Source organism: Ahaetulla prasina, chromosome 6 (assembly GCF_028640845.1).
Source record: "Ahaetulla prasina isolate Xishuangbanna chromosome 6, ASM2864084v1, whole genome shotgun sequence".
In the NCBI taxonomy this organism is placed as follows: domain Eukaryota; kingdom Metazoa; phylum Chordata; class Lepidosauria; order Squamata; family Colubridae; genus Ahaetulla; species Ahaetulla prasina.
Window position 1 is genome coordinate 9,526,384 of NC_080544.1, and position 23,759 is coordinate 9,550,142.

The window sequence follows — 23,759 nt, forward strand, 5'->3', positions numbered from 1 at the left end:
TTCATATTTTATAGTACCATTCTCTGTCTTCCGTCTTTGCTTCTAAATGTGTTCATCATTCTTTATTAGGGAGCAGACCAAATGCGGCAGATGAAATAAGAAAGAAAGAAACATGAAAAAGCAGTCCTTCATTTCAATTCAACACCCTTTAAAGCCCAACACAATTTTGTTTTCAAAATTATGCATTGGAGCGATTCAACTACTCCTCTGAAATTTAAGATAAGACAAGATATAACCTTTATTGTCACTTTTCTGTGTCCACAATGGCACACATTCAAATGAAATTCTGATGCAAATTCCAAACTCGATTGAAATTTACAATAAGCTTTGACGTTTCTATTTTAAAAATGTAAGCTTGGCCAACGGAAATTATGCAAAAATGACATTTGAAGTCCTAGAAGAAGAGATGCTTTCTGTAATATCTCAATTTTTTTTTCAGCACACTTTTTCTAGTGTGCTTTTACCCGTATCCATTTCTATTAAATGTTGACTTTTCTTTTTGATATTTCGGAGTCATTCTATTATATGTTCATTTGTAGAATTAATAAAGAGAAAGTTGACTTCTTTTCAAACTTTGCTTTAATCAAGATGGGTAAATATTAAAATTACATGCTTATATCCATGGTTTTTATTTACCGATCTTTGTAAATCCATCTTCCTATGGGTTTATATCTGCATTTGTGGCTGGACTCTTATTGATCAATTGTCAAACTTAACCTTTTGCTGGCTTCCTTCTACATACAGCAGAGATAGATGGCTGATGTCTTGAGTCCAGCAGCATCTGAGATAGCCAAAGGGCAGGATTTCCACACCACAGGGGTTCTGCTTTGTGGCTTTTCTCCTGCAAAATGTAGGAAATTAATTCAGTTTTATAGAATGCAAGAAATTGATTCTTTCATTGTTGTTACTGATAGCTGCCAGAAAAACGGAGCTTTCTTCGATCAATAGATGTTTAAAATGGGAAAAACCACAGAACTGAAAAAAATTAACACAGCAGCAAAAAAACTTTAAATGAATATAGCTGCAGTCTCATATGGCTTCTGGTTCTTAGTTATACTAAGAATGTGATCCCTGGTCAATTATCTCCATCTACATCAGGGCTGATCTTAGTTGGATACTAATGAGCCAGCATGCTGGCTCAGGGTCTAATTATCTCCATCTACATAAATGTCTTTTTGGACAGAAACATGCATACAGTAAAATTTTTGAATCCCTCTGAAACTTGATAAATGTAAAGTGCGTACGTATAGCGCCTCAACATTTGTTTCTGCAGTGGGGTTAGTAAGGCAAAGATGGCAATCACAACAACACAGTTGTATGACATAACGATTACGACACAATTGTTGCAGGCAGAAAAAAACCAAAGGTACAAGTACATATTAGGTGAAACTCGGCTTAATGCCAGTAACTGTGAGAGGGACCTTGGAGTCCTAGTGGACGATCACTTAAACTTGAGCAAGCTGTGTGCAGCAGCAGCCAAAAAAGCCAATTCACTCCTTGGTTGTATAAACAAAGGCATAGAATCAAAATCACGTGAAGTATTAGTACCACGTAATAAAGCCTTAGTAAGGCCACACCTGCGAGTCTCTTGGACTGCAAGGGGAACAAACAAATCAGTCCTAGAGGAGATCAACCCTGACTGCTCTTTAGAAGGCCAGATCCTGAAGATGAAACTCAAATACTTTGGCCACCTAATGAGAAGGAAGGACTCACTGGAGAAGAGCCGAATGCTGGGAAAGATTGAGGGCAAAAGAAGAAGGGGACGACAGAGAACGAGGTGGCTAGATGGAGTCACTGAAGCAGTAGGCATGAGTTTAAATGGACTCCAGAGGATGGTAGAGGACAGGAAGGCCTGGAAGAATGTTGTCCATGGGGTCGCGATGGGTCGGACACGACTTCGCAACTAACAACAACAAAGGCCACACCTGGAATATGGCATTCAGTTTTGGTCACGTTATTACCAAAAGATGTTGAGACTTTGGAAAAAGTGCAAAGAAGAGTAACTAAGATGATCAAAGGCCTGGAGACTAAAACTAATGAAGAACGGTTGCAGGATTTGGATTTGGCCAGTCTAGAGAAAAGAAGGACCAAGGGGGACATGATAGCAGTCTTCCAGGCTGCCACAAAGAAGAGGGAGGTCAATTTATTTTCCAAAGCACCTGAAGACAGGACAAGATGCAATGGATGGAAACTAATCAAGGAGAGAAGCAACCTGGAACTAAGGAGAAACTTTCTAACAGTGAGGACAATTAAGCAGTGGAACAGAAGTTGTGGGAGCTCCATTACTGGAGGTTTTTAAGAAGAGACTGGACAGCCACTTGTCTGGAATGGTCGAGGGCAGTGATGGTGACCCTTTTAGAGACCGAGTGCCCAAACTGCAACCCAAAACCCACTTATTTATCACAAAGTGCCAAAATGGCAATTTAACCTGAATAATGAGTTTTTACTACTAAAATGCTAAACAATGCAGAGTTCAGCTAATTGTTCTAAGAAAAACATGATAAATGCACTTTTATGCCCCTTCACATTTTTTCTGCTTTTGAAATATTACGTTTAGCAACAATGAGAAAAGAAAAACTTTTCTAGTATCATTTCTCTCTTTCCCTCCCTCTCTCCTCTCTCTCTCCCTCTCTCTCTCAAACCCCAACAAAGCCAGTGAACTCTTCTTAGAAGGATCTACTCAGGCAATTGGAGGACATGCTGAACTTTTGAGAGCGGCTGCAAACTTAGGAAAAGGGAAGCAAGCTGAGTCTCTCTCTCTCTCTCACTGTCGTGTCCCACTCCTCCGCTGACGGCTGGGTCAGGGAAATCCGTATCAGGCGTGCCTCTGCAGCTCTGCCAAAGTCCTAGCAAAGTTCTCAAGGCAGGCAGGAGACCAGGAAGTGACTTCAGCAGTCCAAGGTAGACTTTGCCTGACTCAGAGAATGCCAGAAAGCAGATCCTTTATATAGGCCATTAACCCTTCTTGGCAGTATGCCTAGACTTACTATCACTTCTGGTTCCGGTAGCTTCTCGGAGGTGTTTTTTTTTCCTTGACTTTCTTAAATTTGTATCCTATGACTATCATTAAGTGTTGTAAGTGTTGTACCTTGATGAACGTATCTTTTCTTTTATGTACGCTGAGAGTATCTGCACCAAGACAAATTCCTTGTGTGTCCAATCATACTTGGCCAATAAAGAATTCTATTTCTTTATTTATTCTATTTCTTTCTTTCTTTCTTTCTTTCTTTCTTTCTTTCTTTCTTTCTTTCTTTCTTTCTTTCTTTCTTTCTTTCTTTCTTTATAAATTTATTTATTTATTATTTATTTATTATTTATTCTATTCTATTCTATTCTATTCTATTCTAAAAGGGAAAGGTTTTTTCTGACTTTTGGTCTAAAGCTGGTTTTTGGTGAAGTTTAATTCTTCTGCTTGGTGATGTTTAATCCTGTGTTTAGTGGTGAGATAATTTTCCCTATTCAGCTTCGTTTGGAAGGAAAAATGTTAATCTCTGTTCCTGAAAAGAAGCAGCTTCAGAAATCTGACTAGTTCCTGTGTCAGTTTGTTCTGGTCATTGGTTTAACAAGCAACAGCTACTCTGTTTGCTCCTTTGCTTCATTCTGGAGAGCTTAAATGACCTGTCTGCTAAAGGGTTTCACTTTATGAGCAAGAGTTGGCTACTGATAGTTATCATTGCATTTTAACTATTTTAATTTCTCAAGGTGCTCTGGCGCCCTGCCTGATTTGTAACTCCAGTTTGCAGGTATTTTTAATCTAATGATTGGTATTTAAGGCAGCTTTTTGCAAGCAAAGAAGCTTTTTGCATTTTTGTACAGGTAATCCTTGATTTACAACAGTTACAATGGCACTGAAAAAAGTGACTTATGACTGTTTATCACACTTACGACCGTTGCAGCAAACTCTCATTAGGGCAAAGAAGTGATGTCACATGACCACCTGTCCATGCCCACCCAGTCACATGAAGCACCACATTTGTGAAATGAGTGACATGGTTGTTAAGAATGCTGCAATGAGCATAAATGATGACCGGTCATAAGTGCGAGGACTGGTCAAAAGTGCAAGGACCTGTCAGAAATCACTTTTTTCTCAGCCCTCTGGGTACTCAGAGGTCTGAAAAAGTTATTATTATTATTATTTTAATAAATAATTTTTATTTCCATTTTCCAACATCATATTTATATGCAAACTATTATCTATTATTAATCATTAATCATACTGATTCAGGCCTGCCCGATTGCCACTTCCTTTCTTCACAACCTCCCTCTCTACCCTCTACTACTTTCAGATCCTTCATCTCCTTCACTTTACTACTTCCTCTCCTCCTTCTCCACTCCTCCCTTCTTACCCTATCTAACCTTCTTATTCCCCTCCTCCTTCTCTACTCTTTCCTACCTACTTTCTTCCCTCCTTCTACTTCTCTCTCCTTTTCTTTCTGAAATGGCAATCGAGCATCCCCAATATCATTTTAAATTTTATTTTCATATCTTCAAAAATTACTATGCATTAATAATCAATCCATGTATCATTTCCCCCCCCTTCCCCCCTCCTCCCCCTTCCCCCCCCCAGACTTCCCAGAGCAAATACCGGGTATTATGACCAACAATCACAAGCTAAAGTATGCAAAATAAACATAACCTCCCACCTTTATAAATTTAAAACTTTAGATCCCCTCACAATAAAAATAAAGAGATAGAAAAGAATAATAAAAAGAAAAAAAAGAAAAGAGGCAATACCAACTTCACATATTACATCTTCTTACAATCCATTTTTAAAATTAATCCATCTTCTCAAATTCAATTTTTTTTCTTTTTTCCACTTGTATATTCCTTCAAATTTCATAAGTCCATTTCTCAAATTACAGTCCATCTTCTCAAACTCAAATTTTCATCACTTATATATTTCTTCAATTGCCATAACATTTAATGTCCGTTCTTCTTACAGTCCATTTTAAAAATTAGTCCATCTTCTAAGATTCAAATTTTTTTCTCACCCACTTGTATATTCCTTCAAATTTCATGTCCATTTCTTAAATTACAATCCAGCTTCTCAAATTCAAATTTTTATCACTTATATATTTCTTCAATTGCCATAACATTTAATGTCCGTTCTTCTTACAGTCCATTTTAAAATTAGTCCATCTTCTAAAGTTCAAATTTTTTCACCCACTTGTATATTCCTTCAAATTTTCATGTCCATTTCTTAAATTACAATCCAGCTTCTCAAATTCAAATTTTCATCACTTATATATTTCTTCAATTGTCATAACATTAATATCCAATCTTCCAATACTACTCCCAATCAAATATCATTTGAATAAAATCTCTCAAATATAATATTTCCAGCTTAACTTCATAACTTTTACTATCTATAAACATGTCAATTAAAACAAATAATCATTTAAACTACATCCACAATATAACAGTAAACAATTAAAATCATTACATCCACATTATCTAAATTCATAAATTTCACTTTCCATCCTTCACAATTAAATAATATCATCCCATAGATTTATACCATACAAATAGCAAATAACGAAAATCCTATAATTTATATCCTAAACAAATCAATTCCAAAAATTAACCATAATCATCATATTCACATCTTAAACATTCCTCCCCTCTCCCATTCTACTTTCCATCATTTCCAAACCAATTAATTTAGCATCTGACAACAAAGGATTCCCACTCTTTAAAACATAAAAATGTCTCGCTTTCATAACTGAATTAAGAAAATACTTTCTGCCTCTAAAATTCACTGACAAACCCATTGGAACTTCCCATCTAAAATATATCTGATGTTTCTTAAACTCATCCACTAAAAAAGCAAATTCTCTTCTCTTTCTTAACATTTTAGGAGGAATTTCCTTCATCATTTTTATATCTTGTCCCAATATTTGAAATTTATTTTTATAAAAGGCTTGCAAAATTTCATACCTAACCTTTTTAGATGTAAAATAAATAACCACATCCCTCGGTACTCTATTTTGTCTTGCCCACCAAGAGTTAACACGATAAATTCTTTCAATATTAATCTCAAAATCTTCCAGTTCCACACCCTTTATCTGAGCAAAGGCTTGCGCAAAAATCTCTTTTAAATTTTCCTTCCTATTTTGCTTCAAACCTCTCACCCTTATAGCATATTCCATTAATCTATATTGTAATATTACTTTTTCTTCATCTGCCCTATCTACCTTTGCCTGTATATCTTCCATCTTATTATCTAAATTCCAATTGTTTTGATTTTTTTGTATTCCCTCTATTTTCCTTTGCAACTCTAAATTAGCTTTATTAATTTCTGCAAGATCATCCTCCATCTGAATACAAGAGCTTAATATTTGTGCAATTGCATCCTTTACCATTTTCATTTCCCTCTTCTGCTCTTCCACCACTTCCTTAAAATCCAACATCTCTTTCTCTATTTCATCAAATTTTTGATCTATTTCTAGAAAATGACTCTCCAAAAACTCCTGTAAAGAATTTCTTAATTCCTTTTTGATTTCTTCTTTTAATTTTTGAATCTGAACTGAAGAAATTTCAAAAATTTTAATGACTTTTGGCACTATTTGCTTAAAAGCCATTTTTTTAAAAAAATATATAACTTAATAACAGACCAAGAGGAAAAAAAAATATTTAGAAAAAAAAAATTCAAAAAACTTTTCTTCTAAATCACTATAATCCCAAAGAAAAAGAAAAAATATAAATCATAAAATTCTCATTTCTTCCATTTAGTCAGTATCTTCCTGTATATCTTCTATCTTCTATTTCAACACTAGCCGTTAGTAAGCATTTGTACTTTCGTTTTCAGTACACACATTCCACAAAACCTTTCTTCTCTCCTATCTTCGCAGCAAATATATCCTCAGGGGCATACAGTCTTCTTACAAACAAATACTAAAACTCCAGTTTCTGCTCCGTCCACATTACAATCCATCATAAATCAATTCCTGCCGTGGAAATTGGACGCTTCTTTTGTTTGCCATAAAGGCAAATGCCTCCCCCAGCCAGGAGCTTATCAGGCTATGGAAGGAGAACTCCCCATAAGCCTCAAAAGCTTATTAGGGTGTCTCAACTTCAGCCTGAATGCTCATCTTTCCCTCTTTGCCTGAGGGAAAGAATTCCAAGCTGTCGGACCAAGATTTACGATGTCCTGACAGCTCTACAGACTAGGGAGTTAGCAGTTAAATCATAGCTGCTTCTGCACGAAGCGGAGCCAAACCGGAAGTCCTGAAAAAGTTATTTTTGACGGTCCTCACACTTTTGACCAGTCCTCACACTTACGACTGTCCTCACATTTTACGTTTTGCACCATATCTTGTAACCATGGTGAAGAGAAGAAGTTGTGAAGTTGGTGACATGGTTGTTAAGAATGCTGCAATGGGCATAAATGTGAGGATGGTCATAAGTGCGAGGACGAGTCAAAAGTGCGAGGACCAGTCAGAAATGACTTTTTTCAGCTCTCTGAGTAGTCCCTATGCACATAGCCATGGCCACCTGGTCATATGACCAGCTAGCCACACCAACCAGTCACCTGACCAACTAGCCCCAGCCATCCAGTCACCAATCCACACCCCAAAATAAGCCACGCCCACAGAACCAGTTGTTAAAAAATTTGAATCCCACCACTGGCGAGGAGGTGGGCAGCGAGGGATCCGTTATTGCTGCAGAGATAGAGAGCAGTGCACAAGATCCCTCTAGTCTAGTCTTACATACACACACACACCATTCTTTGCAATTAGGTCTCATCAATGCACAGGTTATTTGCTTGTGTATCTGTGTAATTTTTGAAAGAAGGGAGGCAAATGACAACTACTAGAGGGAATCGAGGGTGGAAAAAGCAAAAGGCCGGGGGCGGGGGTGGGTTTAGAAATAGAAGGAAAGGAGCGGGGACCATTTGTAAACAGCCCCCCCAGCTGTCTATCAACTTAAATGGGAGGCGTGAAACATAACCGCATCCACCAATCAGAGCCCTGTTCTGCCCATCGCTTGCTTCGCAAAGCTGGCTGAGGAACTCTGGGAGTTGAAGTCCACAAGTCTTAAAGGGACCAAGGTTGGAGACCCCTGGACTAGAAGACCTTCAAGCTCTGTTCTGATTGACTTTATTGAATTAAAGCCCTTTTTTCATAATTTTTACTTTTTTGGAGGGGGGAGCATGGCCATTATCTTAACAATTTTGATGCTTCCATATATTGTCTGCAGACTGTTGTAATGTTGTAGAAGAGTTATGGAGATAATATTGAGAGAGGATTGCAAGAACTCAGTCCTGAGAAAAGAGAAGGTATGAGAAAGAAACTAAAAACACCATCACCCTTGATTCTGCTTGGTATAAGGAGGGCAAAGGGATCCTCTGGAGAGCTTCAAGATTCTGATATCAGCATTCCTAGAATCTTAGGGTATCCTCGGTGCTCTCTGAGCTTGGTTGTTTTTTTGCAGAAGTTTCATTATCAGACTAGGTAACATCATCAGCGCTGGAAGGAAGTGGGATATGCTTTCTTTTTATATATTCTTGGCTTGCCCTGTCAGCGTTGGTGAAAGTGTTCTTGGTGGTTCCTCGATTGGGATGTTATTTACTGTTAGTTCATTTGTCTGAGTTGGTCCTGATGAAGATGTCACAATATGTATGAGCAGGATAAGGGGAGGAGGCAAGATTTCCAGTTAGACAGGAAGATTTATGTAGGAGAACGCAGTCTGTGGAAACACCTGAATCTGGCTCTGATTGTTTTTATTTTTATTTATTTTATTTATTTGTCACAACAGTATATATAAGCATAAGCATGAAATAATTATATGAGTTGGATACGATCAAGGGGAACATTAGGACAGGAATGGTAGGCACGCCGGTACTCTTATGCACTCCCCTAACAGACCTCTTAGGAATGGGGTGAGGTCAATAGTAGCTAGTCTTTGGTTAAAGCTTTGGGGATTTTGGGAAGAGACCACAGAGTCTGGTAGTGCATTCCAGGCATTAACAACTCTGTTACTGAAGTCATATTTTCTACAATCAAGATTGAAGCGGTTAGCATTAAGTTTGAATCTGTTGTGTGCTCGTGTATCGTTGCAATTGAAGCTGAAGTAGTCTTCAACAGGAAGGACATTGTAACTGATGATTCTATGAGTTAGACTCAGGTCATGTTGAAGGCGGCGGAGTTCTAAATTTTCTAAACCCAGGATTTCAAATCTGGTGGCATAAGGTATTTTGTTGTGATCAGAGGAGTGGAGAACTCTTCTTGTAAAATATTTCTGGACACGCTCAATTGTATTTATGTTGTTGTTCAGATCGCCAGGTTGATCTTGTTCTTGGTTGCTCAGTTAAATGAATAAAACTAACCTAGAGTGATGATTGCATGAATAATCAGCTCAGGTCTGCTGCGATTGAGTGATATCCTGAAGAGAAAAGCTGACCAGACCTTCAGATTGCTCCTTATCGAGAATTGGGGGCAAGCAGATCCCCTCTTCAGTGCCCCATCTCCTTTTGGGTCCTCCCTAGTTTCCCCTTCAAAAAGCGGGCAGCAAAGCCACCAAATAACCAGCTTTGGGGGCAAAATTTGTTGGCCGGAGAATTTCCGTTCAGCACGCCATAATTGTGATTGCCATCTTTGATTGACTGAAGGCAAAAGGCCTTTGGTGGCACATTTGATATCATTTTGTTTGTGAAACATGGCTGAATTCATCCCTTCCTGACTCCATTATCTCAAACAAAGAATATCAAGTCTATCGATCAGATCGGGAAAACCAAGAGGTGGTGGAGTGGCTATCTTTACAAAAAGACACTGAATCTAAAAATATCCAAGTAGCACATAAACTCTCTTCCTGAAACTATAGTATGCGACCTATCCCTTGACACTACTCTTCGATTCTTACTATGCTACAGAGCCCCCGACTATGACATTACCCACGCAAATATGCTAACCTCAATGCTAACATGGACTACCTCTTGCCCATACCCTCTTATCTTTCTGGGAGACCTAAATCTACCTCTCATTAACTGGACAATGAATGTTCAACTGACCCAATCCATACTACACTATACAACGCTGTTACAAACCTAGGTCTTGAACAACTTGTAACTAACAATACAAGACTCAACAACTGCCTTGACCTCATCTTCTGCAACAATCCAAACTCAATTTGGACTACAAATTAAAGATTCCTCCCTCTCCATTCTATTTTCCATCATTTCCAAACCAATTAACTTAGCATCTAACAACAAAGGATTCCCACTCTTTAAAACATTAATATAAAAATGTCTCGCTTTCATAACTGAATTAAGAAAATACTTTCTGCCTCTAAAATTCACTGACAAACCCATTGGAACTTCCCATCTAAAATATATCTGATGTTTCTTAAACTCATCCACTAAAAAAGCAAATTCTCTTCTCTTTCTTAACATTTTAGGAGGAATTTCCTTCATCATTTTTATATCTTGTCCCAATATTTGAAATTTATTTTTATAAAAGGCTTGCAAAATTTCATACCTAACCTTTTTAGTTGTAAAATAAATAACCATATCCTCGGTACTCTATTTTGTCTTGCCCACCAAGAATTAACACGATAAATTCTTTCAATATTAATCTCAAAATCTTCTGGCTTCCACACCTTTATCTGAGCAAAGGCTTATAAAATCTCTTTAAATTTTCCTTCCTATTTTGCTTCAAACCTCTCACCTTATAGCATATTCCATTAATCTATATTGTAATATTACTCTTTCTTCATCTGCCCTATCTACCTTTGCCTGTATATCTTCCATCTTATTATCTAAATTCCAATTGTTTTGATTTTTTTGTATTCCCTCTATTTTCCTTTGCAACTCTAAATTAGCTTTATTAATTTCTGCAAGATCATCTTCCATCTGAATACAAGAGCTTAATATTTGCGCAATTGCATCCTTTACCATTTTCATTTCCCTCTTCTGCTCTTCCACCACTTCCTTAAAATCCAACATCTCTTTCTCTATTTCATCAAATTTTTGATCTATTTCTAGAAAATGACTCTCCAAAAACTCCTGTAAAGAATTTCTTAATTCCTTTTTGATTTCTTCTTTTAATTTTTGAATCTGAACTGAAGAAATTTCTAAAATTTTAATGACTTTTGGCACTATTTGCTTAAAAGCCATTTTTAAAAAAATATATATAACTTAATAACAGACCAAGAGAAAAAAAAAATATTTAGAAAAAAAAAATTCAAAAAACTTTTCTTCTAAATCACTATAATCCCAAAGAAAAAGAAAAAATATAAATCATAAAATTCTCATTTCTTCCATTTAGTCAGTATCTTCCTGTATATCTTCTATCTTCTATTTCAACACTAGCCGTTAGTAAGCATTTGTACTTTCGTTTTCACTACACACATTCCACAAAACCTTTCTTCTCTCCTATCTTCGCAGCAAATATATCCTCAGGGGCATACAGTCTTCTTACAAACAAATACTAAAACTCCAGTTTCTGCTCCGTCCACATTACAATCCATCATAAATCAATTCCTGCCGTGGAAATTGGACGCTTCTTTTGTTTGCCATAAAGGCAAATGCCTCCCCCAGCCAGGAGCTTATCAGGCTATGGAAGGAGAACTCCCCATAAGCCTCAAAAGCTTATTAGGGTGTCTCAACTTCAGCCTGAATGCTCATCTTTCCCTCTTTGCCTGAGGGAAAGAATTCCAAGCTGTCGGACCAAGATTTACGATGTCCTGACAGCTCTACAGACTAGGGAGTTAGCAGCTAAATCATAGCTGCTTCTGCACGAAGCGGAGCCAAACCGGAAGTCCTGAAAAAGTTATTTTTGACGGTCCTCACACTTTTGACCAGTCCTCACACTTACGACTGTCCTCACATTTTACGTTTTGCACCATATCTTGTAACCATGGTGAAGAGAAGAAGTTGTGAAGTTGGTGACATGGTTGTTAAGAATGCTGCAATGGGCATAAATGTGAGGATGGTCATAAGTGCTGACGACAAAAGTGAGGACCAGTCAGAAATGACTTTTCAGCTCTGAGTAGTCCCTATGCATAGCCATGGCCACCTGGTCATATGACCAGCTAGCCACATAACCAGTCACCTGACCAACTAGCCCCAGCCATCCAGTCACCAATCCACACCCCAAAATAAGCCATCACAGAACCAGTTGTTAAAAATTTGAATCCCACCACTGGCGAGGAGGTGGGCAGCGAGATCCGTTATTGCTGCAGAGATAGAGAGCAGTGCACAAGATCCCTCTAGTCTAGTCTTACATATAGGAAAAAGAACCCAAAACTAAGTACATACTAGATGGACATTACCTTACAGACGACCCCCATCCCGTTAAAGACCTTGGAGTTTTCATGTCAAATGATCTAAGTGCCAAAGCCCACTGCAACTACATAGCAAAAAAAGCTCTAAGAGTTGTAAACCTAATTTTGCATAGCTTCTTTTCCAAAAACACCACACTACTAACCAGAGCATATAAAACATTTGCTAGACCAATTTGCTAGACCAATTCTAGAATACAGCTCACCTGTTTGGAACCCTCACCACATCTCTGACATCAATACAATTGAACGTGTCCAGAAATATTTTACAAGAAGAGTTCTCCATTCCTCTGAAAACAACAAAATACCTTATCCCACCAGACTTGAAATCCTAGGCTTAGAAAACTTGGAACTCCGTCGCCTTCGTCAAGACCTAAGTTTAACTCACAGAATCATCTATTGTAATGTCCTTCCTGTCAAAGACTACTTCAGCTTTAATTGCAATAATACAAGGGCAACCAATAGATTTAAACTTAATGTAAACCGCTTTAATCTAGATTGCAGAAAATATGACTTCTGCAACAGAATCATCAGTGCTTGGAATACTTTACCTGACTCTGTGGTCTCTTCCCATAATCCTAATAGCTTTAACCAAAAACTTTCTACTATTGACCTCACCCCATTCCTAAGAGGACCATAAGGGGCGTGCATAAGCGCACAAACGTGCCTACCGTTCCTGTCCTATTGTTTTTCTTTTCCTCTTCCTATATATGTTTATAATATGTATGAGCAGGATAAGGGTAGGAGGCAAGATTTCCAGTTAGACAGGAAGATTTATGTAGGAGAACGCAGTCTGTGGAAACACCTGAATCTGGCTCTGATTGTTTTTATTTTTATTTATTTTATTTATTTGTCACAACAGTATATATAAGCATAAGCATGAAATAATTATATGAGTTGGATACGATCAAGGGGAACATTAGGACAGGAATGGTAGGCAAGCCGGTACTCTTATGCACTCCCCTAACAGACCTCTTAGGAATGGGGTGAGGTCAATAGTAGATAGTCTTTGGTTAAAGCTTTGGGGATTTTGGGAAGAGACCACAGAGTCTGGTAGTGCATTCCAGGCATTAACAACTCTGTTACTGAAGTCATATTTTCTACAATCAAGATTGAAGCGGTTAGCATTAAGTTTGAATCTGTTGTGTGCTCGTGTATCGTTGCAATTGAAGCTGAAGTAGTCTTCAACAGGAAGGACATTGTAACTGATGATTCTATGAGTTAGACTCAGGTCATGTTGAAGGCGGCGGAGTTCTAAATTTTCTAAACCCAGGATTTCAAATCTGGTGGCATAAGGTATTTTGTTGTGATCAGAGGAGTGGAGAACTCTTCTTGTAAAATATTTCTGGACACGCTCAATTGTATTTATGTTGTTGTTCAGATCGCCAGGTTGATCTTGTTCTTGGTTGCTCAGTTAAATGAATAAAACTAACCTAGAGTGATGATTGCATGAATAATCAGCTCAGGTCTGCTGCGATTGAGTGATATCATTTCCTGAAGAGAAAAGCTGACCAGACCTTCAGATTGCTCCTTATCGAGAATTGGGGGCAAGCAGATCCCCTCTTCAGTGCCCCATCTCCTTTTGGGTCCTCCCTAGTTTCCCCTTCAAAAAGCGGGCAGCAAAGCCACCAAATAACCAGCTTTGGGGGCAAAATTTGTTGGCCGGAGAATTTCCGTTCAGCACGCCATAATTGTGATTGCCATCTTTGATTGACTGAAGGCAAAAGGCCTTTGGTGGCACATTTTCCAATGTGTTGCCACCAGTCCTGGAAGGGACTGCATCTGCTTGACTCTACTCTACTGAGCAGTCATTAAAAGCAAATGAACCACTGCAGGCCACGAGCGATTTGCACCACTCAGGCTGAGGCATTGCAGCCAATTTATCTGCTGCATTGAACAAGAGCTCAGAGCGGCCCGATAAACTCATTAACTTTGTCAAGTCAGGAGAAGCAGAAGTGGAGGAATAATGCTTTCCTCACCACTGGCTGGGTTGCCAGGGGTTTCCTTCAGCTGCTTCTGACTTAATTTGTGTTCAGAGGCTGCTTAGGCTGGCAGTCACCATAACAGCTTCAAGGTTGTGAAGCAAATCTCATATTGCTTGGTTTCATTGCAAATTGGACTGCTCTGGTGGAAGGCTTTCCTCTCCTTGCGAGGCTCGACGGACTGATATACTGCCGAGAGTTAGGCCTTGATGGCAACATAAAAGGGATCTGGGCATAATTAGCTCTGGGTGTGTAGCTCACCTCGCAAGGTTTGCAGCAAAGGGCTGGTTTTAAGATGAGGCTTCTCTCTTTCAAGCAAAGTCATGACGAATACAATAGAAATAGAAATGAAGAGAAGAGAAGAGAAGGGAAGAGAAGAGAAGAGAGAATGGAATGGAATGGAATGGAATGGAATGGAATGGAATGGGAGGAGGGAGGAGGAGAGAGAGAGAGAGGAGGAGAGAGAAGAGAAGGAAGGAAGGAAGGAAGGAAGGAAGGAAGGAAGGAAGGAAGGAAGGAGAGAATGGAATGGAATGGAATGGAATGGAATGGAATGGAATGGAATGGAATGGAATGGAATGGGAGGAGGAGGGAGGAGGAGGAGAGAGGAGGAGAGAAGAGAAGAGAGAAGAGAGAGAGAAGAGAAGAGAGAAGAGAAGGAAGGAAGGAAGGAAGAGAATGGAATGGAATGGAATGGAATGGGAGGAGGAGGAGGGAGGAGGAGAGAGAAGAGAGAGAGAAGGAAGGAAGGAAGGAAGGAAGGAGAGAATAGAATGGAATGGAATGGAATGGAAGGGAAGGGAAGGGAAGGGAAGGGAGGGGAGGGGAGAGGAGAAGAAGAGAAGAGAAGAGAAGAGAAGAGAAGAGAAGAGAAGAGAAGAGAAGAGAAGAGAAGAGAAGAGAAGAGAAGAGGGAAAGTCTTCTAGTCCAACTTCCTGCTCAAGCAGAAGGTTCTATACCATGGTGGACAAATGGCTCTCCAGTGTCTTCTTAAAAGCCTCCAGTGATGGTGCACCCCCAATTTCTGAAGGCAACTTCTGTTCCACTGGTTAATTGTTCTTTCTGTCAGGAAATTCCTCCTTAATTCCAGGTTGCTTCTCTCCTTGATTAGTTTCCATCCATTGCTTCTTGTCCTGCCTTCTGATGCTGTGGAGGAAGGTGAATGGGTTGACTCCCTCTTCTCTGTGGCAGCCCCTCAAATATTGGAAGACTGCTATCATGTCACCCCTAGTCCTTCTCTTCGTTAGACTAGACATATCCACTTCCTGCGACCGTTCTTCCCATGTTTTAGCTTCCGGTCCCCTAAGAATTTTTGTTGGTCTTTCTGCACCCTTTTTTAGTCTCGACATCTTTTTGTACCATGGCAACTAAAACTGGATTCAGTATGCCAACTGTGGTTTTACCAAGACATTAGAAAATAATAAGACAAGTTATTAATAACTTCTAATAAAACTTGTCTGGACCTAGGAAGGTTCAGCCCATACTCTGAATAGAACGGCCAGCCATTCACCATTGATCTGGTGCTTAGTGCTGCTATGATCAGTGCCTCAATGCTGTGTTCTAGTGCAGTCCTTTCCAGCCACTGGTAGGGTTAGGGTTAGGGTTAGGGTTAGGGTTAGGGTTAGGGTTAGGGTTAGGGTTAGGGTTAGGGTTAGACTTCCAAAGGTCTTCCACCTCAGTTATCTGTAAATGGTAAACAGCCCACAAAGAATCTTGTCTTGCCATACATACAATCAAACACACACATGTTCCTGGTCAACTCCCCACAGCCAACTCCCCACAAGACATCTCGCCATGAGACAAGACTAATGTTGAAGGAATGGCGGAATAGAACAATTAAGGAAAGGATGCCAAAAAAAAGGATAAAATGAAATGTGAAGGACAAAAATTAAAATAATTTTAAATTATTAAATTGAATTGTTGAATTGCCCCACGGCGAGTTGGCCATGGTGAGTTGTCCCTGTCTGAACTCCTGAACCACATTACATAGTGTGATTACCTTTAAAAGCAATGCAACTCAGAGCTCCGTAGGCTGTAATGTATTTGTTGCCTTTTTTCCTCTTTAAAACAGTTTGTGAGTGTTGGTGTGGTTGATCTTTAAGCCCTTATGAAGTGCAGCCAACAATACTTAAAATCAGCCTGCCCTTTCCAGCCAGGCAAGGAACAAATGTAATATAGGTCAGTCACTGAATGCTATCACAAACATGATGTGGAACCGCATCTATTTTATATCGTGATACACGTAAAGTTCTGTTTTAACAAAAAAGGAGTAGAAGCTTGTGTGTATGGAAATGTAGTTTCTCATGCAGCGATGCATCTGTCTTGAGGGGAAGGAAGGAAGGAAGGAGGGAAGGAAGGAAGGAAGGAAGGAAGGAAGGAAGGAAGGAAGGAAGGAAGGAAGGAAGGAAAGAAAGAAAGAAAGAAAGAAAGAGAGAGAGAAAGAAAGAATTGAATAGAATAGAATAGAATAGAATAGAATAGAATAGAATAGAATAGAATAGAATAGAATAGAATAGAATAGAATTTTATTGGCCAAGTGTGATTGGACACACAAGGAATTTGTCTTGGTGCATATGCTCTCAGTGTGCATAAAAGAAAAGATACGTTCATCAAGGTACAACATTTACAACACAATTGATGATCAATATATCAATATAAATCATAAGGATTGCCAGCAACAAGTTATAGTCATACAGTCATAAGTGGAAAGAGATTGGTGATGGGAACTATGAAACGATTAATAGTAGTGCAGATTCAGTAAATAGTCTGACAGTGTTGAGGGAATTATTTGTTTAGCAGAGTGATGGCCTTCGGGAAGAAACTGTTCTTGTGTCTAGTTGTTCTGGTGTGCAGTGCTCTATAGCGTCGTTTTGAGGGTAGGAGTTGAAACAGGTTATGTCCAGGATGGGAGGGTCTGTAAATATTTTCACGGCCCTCTTCTTGATTCATGCAGTATACAGGTCCTCAATGGAAGGCAGGTTGGTAGCAATTATTTTTTCTGCAGTTCTAATTATCCTCTGAAGTCTGTGTTTTTCTTGTTGGGTTGCAGAACCGAACCAGACAGTTATAGAGGTGCAAATGACAGACTCAATAATTCCTCTGTAGAATTGGATCAGCAGCTCCTTGGGCAGTTTGAGCTTACTGAGTTGGCGCAGAAAGAACATTCTTTGTTGTCCTTTTTTAATGATGTTTTTGATGTTAGCTGTCCATTTGAGATCTTGCGATATGATAGAACCTAGAAATTTGAAGGTTTCTACTGTTGATAATGTGTTGTCTAGTATTGTGAGAGGTGGAAGTATGGAAGGGTTTCTCCTAAAGTCTACCACCATTTCTACGGTTTTGAGTGTGTTCAGTTCCAGATTGTTTTGGTTGCACCACAAGGCTAAGAAAGAAAGAAAGAAAGAAAGAAAGGGAAAAAAAAACCTAACTTCATAAAGATGCTTTACAATCACTCGATCGATATGACACATGATCTTAATGGATTTGAGAGCAATCTATTTATTTTATTTATTTATTTATTTATTTATTTGTCATAACAATATATACAAGCGTTATATAAGGATAAATATTATATATGAGGAAGCGGAATACATAGGAAAGAAACTGACAGGAGCATGACACGTTTGTGCTCTTATGGCCCTTTAGAGTCCTCTTAGGAAAGTGGTGAGGTCAACCGTGGACAGTTTTTGAGTGAAACCTTTGGGGTTATGAGAAGAAACCACAGAGTCAGGTAATGCATTCCAAGTATATACAATTCTGTTACAGAAATCGTGTTTTCTGCAATCTAAACTGGAACGGTTGACATTGAGTTTGAATCTGTTTGTAGCTCTTGTGATATTGTTATTGAAACTAAAAAAGTCATTGACAGGAAGGACATTACAACGGATGATTTTATATGCTAAACCCAATCTGTTCATTTCAAGGCAGAGTTTTCTTTGTCAGTCAGGTTTTGCTGCATCAGATAAGATTATCTACAAGAGGACGGGGTTGGGGATGGAAACTGGATGTCAGAATTGTTGCAAAAAGCTAATCAGAGAGCTTGCCATTCCTGATTAATGCTTTGGTAATCATGTTTATCAGTGTGGTTTCCCCCCACCTCCCCAAATCTTTCAAAGTACTGCTGCTGTGTGTATGAACATTGCAGTCTAAAGGTTATGTTCTGCAGCATGCATTTCAATTGGACTTTTTTTTTAAAAAAAATAATGTTGGCATAGATTTACTCTGCCCCTCCCCCCCAGTTCTGGAAACGGTTTGGCAAAATAGTTAGGTTCAATAATACAGAGCCGGATTAGAGACGAGGTGGGTTAATTTCATCAGTGCTCCTACCTTTCCAAAGGAGTTCTCCATAGCCGCTGAAGAAAAGCAACAGAGCTTTTGAAGTTGATTGAGCACCGTTGATAGAGACAAAATCAAACTGACCATCAAAAGTCATCTTGAATTGGTCCAGCAATGGTCACCTAGATCAGGGGTCTCCAACCTTGGTCCCATTAAGACTTGTGGACTTCAACTCCCAGAGTCCCTCAGCCAGCAAAGCAGGGGTCTCCAACCTTGGTCCCTTTAAGACTTGTGGACTTCAACTCCCAGAGTCCCTCAGCCAGCAAAGCAGGGGTCTCCAACCTTGGTCCCTTTAAGACTTGTGGACTTCAACTCCCAGAGTCCCTCAGCCAGCAAAGCAGGGGTCTCCAACCTTGGTCCCTTTAAGACTTGTGGACTTCAACTCCCAGAGTCCCTCAGCCAGCAAAGCTGGGTCCCCAACCTTGGTCCCTTTAAGACTTGTGGACTTCAACTCCCAGAGTCCCTCAGCCAGCAAAGCAGGGGTCTCCAACCTTGGTCCCTTTAAGACTTGTGGACTTCAACTCCCAGAGTCCCTCAGCCAGCAAAGCAGGGGTCTCCAACCTTGGTCCCTTTAAGACTTGTGGACGTCAACTCCCAGAGTCCCTCAGCCAGCAAAGCAGGGGTCTCCAACCTTGGTCCCTTTAAGACTTGTGGACTTCAACTCCCAGAGCCCCTCAGCCAGCAAAGCAGGGGTCTCCAACCTTGGTCCCTTTAAGACTTGTGGACTTCAACTCCCAGAGTCCCTCAGCCAGCAAAGCAGGGGTCTCCAACCTTGGTCCTTTTAAGACTTGTGGACTTCAACTCCCAGAGTCCCTCAGCCAGCAAAGCAGGGGTCTCCAACCTTGGTCCTTTTAAGACTTGTGGACTTCAACTCCCAGAGTCCCTCAGCCAGCAAAGCAGGGGTCTCCAACCTTGGTCCCTTTAAGACTTGTGGACTTCAACTCCCAGAGTCCCTCAGCCAGCAAAGCAGGGGTCTCCAACCTTGGTCCCTTTAAGACTTGTGGATTTCAACTCCCAGAGTCCCTCAGCCAGCAAAGCAGGGGTCTCCAACCTTGGTCCTTTAAGACTTGTGGATTTCAACTCCCAGAGTCCCTCAGCCAGCAAAGCTGGCTGAGGAACTCTGGGAGTTGAAGTCCACAAGTCTTAAAGGGACCAAGGTTGGAGACCCCTGAACTAGATCCTCAACCTTCAGAAGAAGATAGGCAATGCTTTTGAGGAAGATGCCACTGATATTCAACCCATGCAAGTACGTAGGAATATGAATTTTAAAAAAACCATGGAGCAGCCCAATTTTTTGAGGATATGAAGTTGTTATTTTAAAAGTATCAGGATTTACCATTCTTTTTTTTTTTTCATTTTCTTTTTGACTGTCAATGTTTCAAAACAAACTGCGCAGCACCTGCGTTCGTTTTATATTTGAGTTGCCCCAGGAGGCAGATGTTCTTTTAGGGAGCTGATATGGGATATTTTGAAGGGATTCCCAATTTTTCATTGATTAGCTTGTTATTACTATTGCACCGAGAAGGTGAATTTGTGGGCTTCCCTACTTCAGAGGGGAAAATATTTCTCTTATATTCCTTACTTGCTGTAAAATACTATTTATTTGCCTTGCTGTTCTGTAGTATGTCGATAGATAGATATATTTTCCCCATTCTGGCTATCCAGTCTTTCCATTCTTGGAAACATTCCTTCCTTCCTTCCTTCCTTCCTTCTTTCTTTCTTCCCTTCCTTCCTTCCCTTTTCATAAGTTCTGAAGTACCCATAACTTATGAAGGCAAGCCTTTGACTGATTAATTGTTCTCATTTTTAGGAAATGTCTCCTTATTTCTACGCTGCTTCTCTCTCCTTGATGAGTTTCAATCCATTGTTTCTTGTCCTGCCCTCTGGTGCTTTGGAAAATAAGTTGCCCCCCTCTTCTTTGGGGCAGCCCCTTAAATATTGCAATATTCCAGTTGTGGTCTTACTAAAGATTTATAAAGCAGGATTAATACTTCATGTGATTTTGATTCATTTGAACCATTCATTTGAACCATTTAGATATGAGCCAGCACTGTTGAGCAGCTTCATTAAAAAGCCAACACAGTTCTGGGCTGCATAAACAGAGGGATAGAATCAAGATCACGTGAAGTGTTAATACCACTTTATAATGCCTTGGTAAGGCCACACTTGGAATATTGCATCCAGTTTTGGTCGCCACGATGTAAAAAAGATGTTGAGACTCTAGAAAGAGTGCAGAAAGAGCAACAAAGATGATTAGGGGACTGGAGGATAAAACATATGAAGAACGGTTGCAGGAACTGGGTATGTCTAGTTTAACAAAAAGAAGGACTAGGGGAGACATGATAGCTGTGTTCCAATATCTTAGGGGCTGCCACAAAGAAGAGGGAGTCAGGCTGTTCACCAAAGCACCTGAGGGTAGAACAAGAAGCAATGGGTGGAAACTGGTCAAAGAAAGAAGCAACTTAGAACTAAGGAGAAATTTCTTGACAGTTAAAACAATTAATAAGTGGAACGACTTGCCTGCAGAAGTTGTGAATGCTCCAACACTGGAAATTTTTAAGAAAATGTTGGATAACCATCTGACTGAGATGGTGTAGGGTTTCCTGCCTGGGCAGGGGGTTGGACTAGAAGGCCTCCAAGGTCCCTTCCAACTCTGATGTTATGTTATGTTATGATTCTGTGGCTCTGTTTATACAACCCAGGATTGTGTTAGCCTTTTTGGCAGCTGCTGCACACGGCCAGCTCACATTTAAGGGATCGTCCACTAAGACTCCAAGGTCCCTCTCTTGTCCCAAGGGAAATATATGTCACAGAATAAGTTCCATTCGGAGGAGTCTTTGGTATTCTCTGAGCTTGGCTGTTTTTTTCAGACGTTTCATTACCCAAACTAGGTAACATCATCAGTGCTGGTTAAGTTGCAGCGCAAGTTCCATCCTTCGAACCTTCTCTCCAACCTAGCAGATAAGCTCATCAGGATGAAAAACAAGCCGGTAAATTCCAAATCTTATTCTCACTGGAGTTATTATAGTGGCTGAAAATAAATGCCTGCCAGAAGATTGCATTTATATTTATGCAAATTAAGCTTCTGGTTGTTTCTGGATAGTGATTTAGAATACCCACTAGTATAATGCTATCTCAGTGGGAGCACATCTGTGTGCAAATCCAAATCTATTTAAAACCTCCCCGATTTGAAATGAAGGCTTCATGATGAGGGGGGAAAAAAATCCCTAATTTAATACACACTTAATTAAATTTAGTCCAGCGGATCGTCAGTTTTCACTGGCTATCTATTTGCAACTAACTTTCCAATCTTTTTAAGACTGATTATCCCTGGTGCCAAGAGGACAGACTAAATAATGGCCCAGCATTGACTAGGTAAAATAACGACATGGTCTCATTAAAGAAAATAGCTTTCCATCAGATCCCAATGCCATTTCAATTAGAATTCATTAACGCCTTTGGTTTTGATAGAAGTGTTGAAATAAAGACAGGAGGCCAATTTATCCCAAGCCTTGGTTTTCTTCTGGTTTCCCCCGCCTCTTACATGCCATCAGAAGGAGGGCAAAATTGCAAAATGGCCCATCAGGACCAACAAGTGTAGCCTTCTCCTTTAAGCTTTTCACCTTTTCTCAGTGAAACTGAGATTATTGATTTAGCAATGTCACTCCTGCAAATGCTTTTAGAAGTTTAGGCTATCTGCACAATTTCAGGCAAGTAGGTAAAATTTCTTTGCTAGTTGAAAAGGTGCAAGAGAGGTAAGGAGGTCTATGGATATTCAGCTGCTACTTCGGGTAGTGAAACATCTGCAAGAAAACCACCAAGCTCAGAACCTCATGTATGTCTTTCTATATATGTTAAGTTTATGTAGACGTGTATAGACACACATACATGTTCCTTGCCACTTGGAGGTAACAGATAGTTCATTAAAAAATTAAATAAAATGATATTTGTAGCTGAAGTCAACAATATTAACAAGAATAGCAGAGGTGGAAAGGACCTTGGAGGCCTTCTAGTTCAACCCCCTGCCTAGGCAGGAAACCCTACACCACTTTAGACAAATGGTTATCCAACATCTTCTTAAAAACTTCCAGTGTTGGAGCATTCATAACTTCTGGAGGCAAGTTGTTCCACTGATTAATTGTTCTCACTGTCAGGAAATTTCTCCTTAGTTCTAGGTTGCTTCTCTCCTTGATTAGTTTCCACCAGTTGCTTCTTGTCCTGCCCTCGAGTGCTTTGTAGAATAGCTTGACTCCCTCTTCTTTGTGGCAGCCGCTCAAATATTGGAAGACTGCTATCATGTCACCCATAGCCATATATATCTCAGAAATATATAACCTCAGAAATATATAACCTCAGAAATATATAACCTCAGAAAACATATATATATATATATATCTTTGGTTGTTCGGGTTTTATATATATATATATATATTATTATTATTATTATTAAACTAGATATATAACTGTCTGGTTTGGTTCTGCAACCCAACAAGACAGACACAGATTTCAGAGGGTAATTAAAACTGAAGAAAAAACAATGACTACCAACCTGCCTTCCATTGAGGACCTGTATACTGCACGAATCAAGAAGAGGGCCATGAAAATATTTGCAGATCCCTCGCATCCTGGACATAAACTGTTTCAAGTCCTACCCTCAAAACGACGCTATAGAGCACTGCACACCAGAACAACTAGACACAAGGACAGTTTCTTCCCGAATGCCATCACTCTGCTAAACAAATAATTCCCTCAACACTGTCAGACTATTTATTAAATCTGCACTACTATTAATCTCATCATTCCCATCTCCTTCCACTTTTGACTGTAACTTTGTTGCGTGTATCCTTATGATTTATACTGATATTGATTGTTTCCTGATTGCTTAATTGTACCCTATTTATTTTTTTATTTCTTTTATTTTATCACAACAATATATGTAGGTATCATACAAAAGATTATATAGTATATAAACACATATATGAGTAAATATAAGGAGGTATAAGCATATATATAGGAAGAAGAAAAGAAAAACAATAGGACAGGAACGGTGGGCACATTTGTGCGCTTATGCACGCCCCTTATGGTCCTCTTAGGAATGGGGTGAGGTCAATAGTAGAAAGTTTTTGGATAAAACTTTTAGGATTATGGGAAGAGACCACAGAG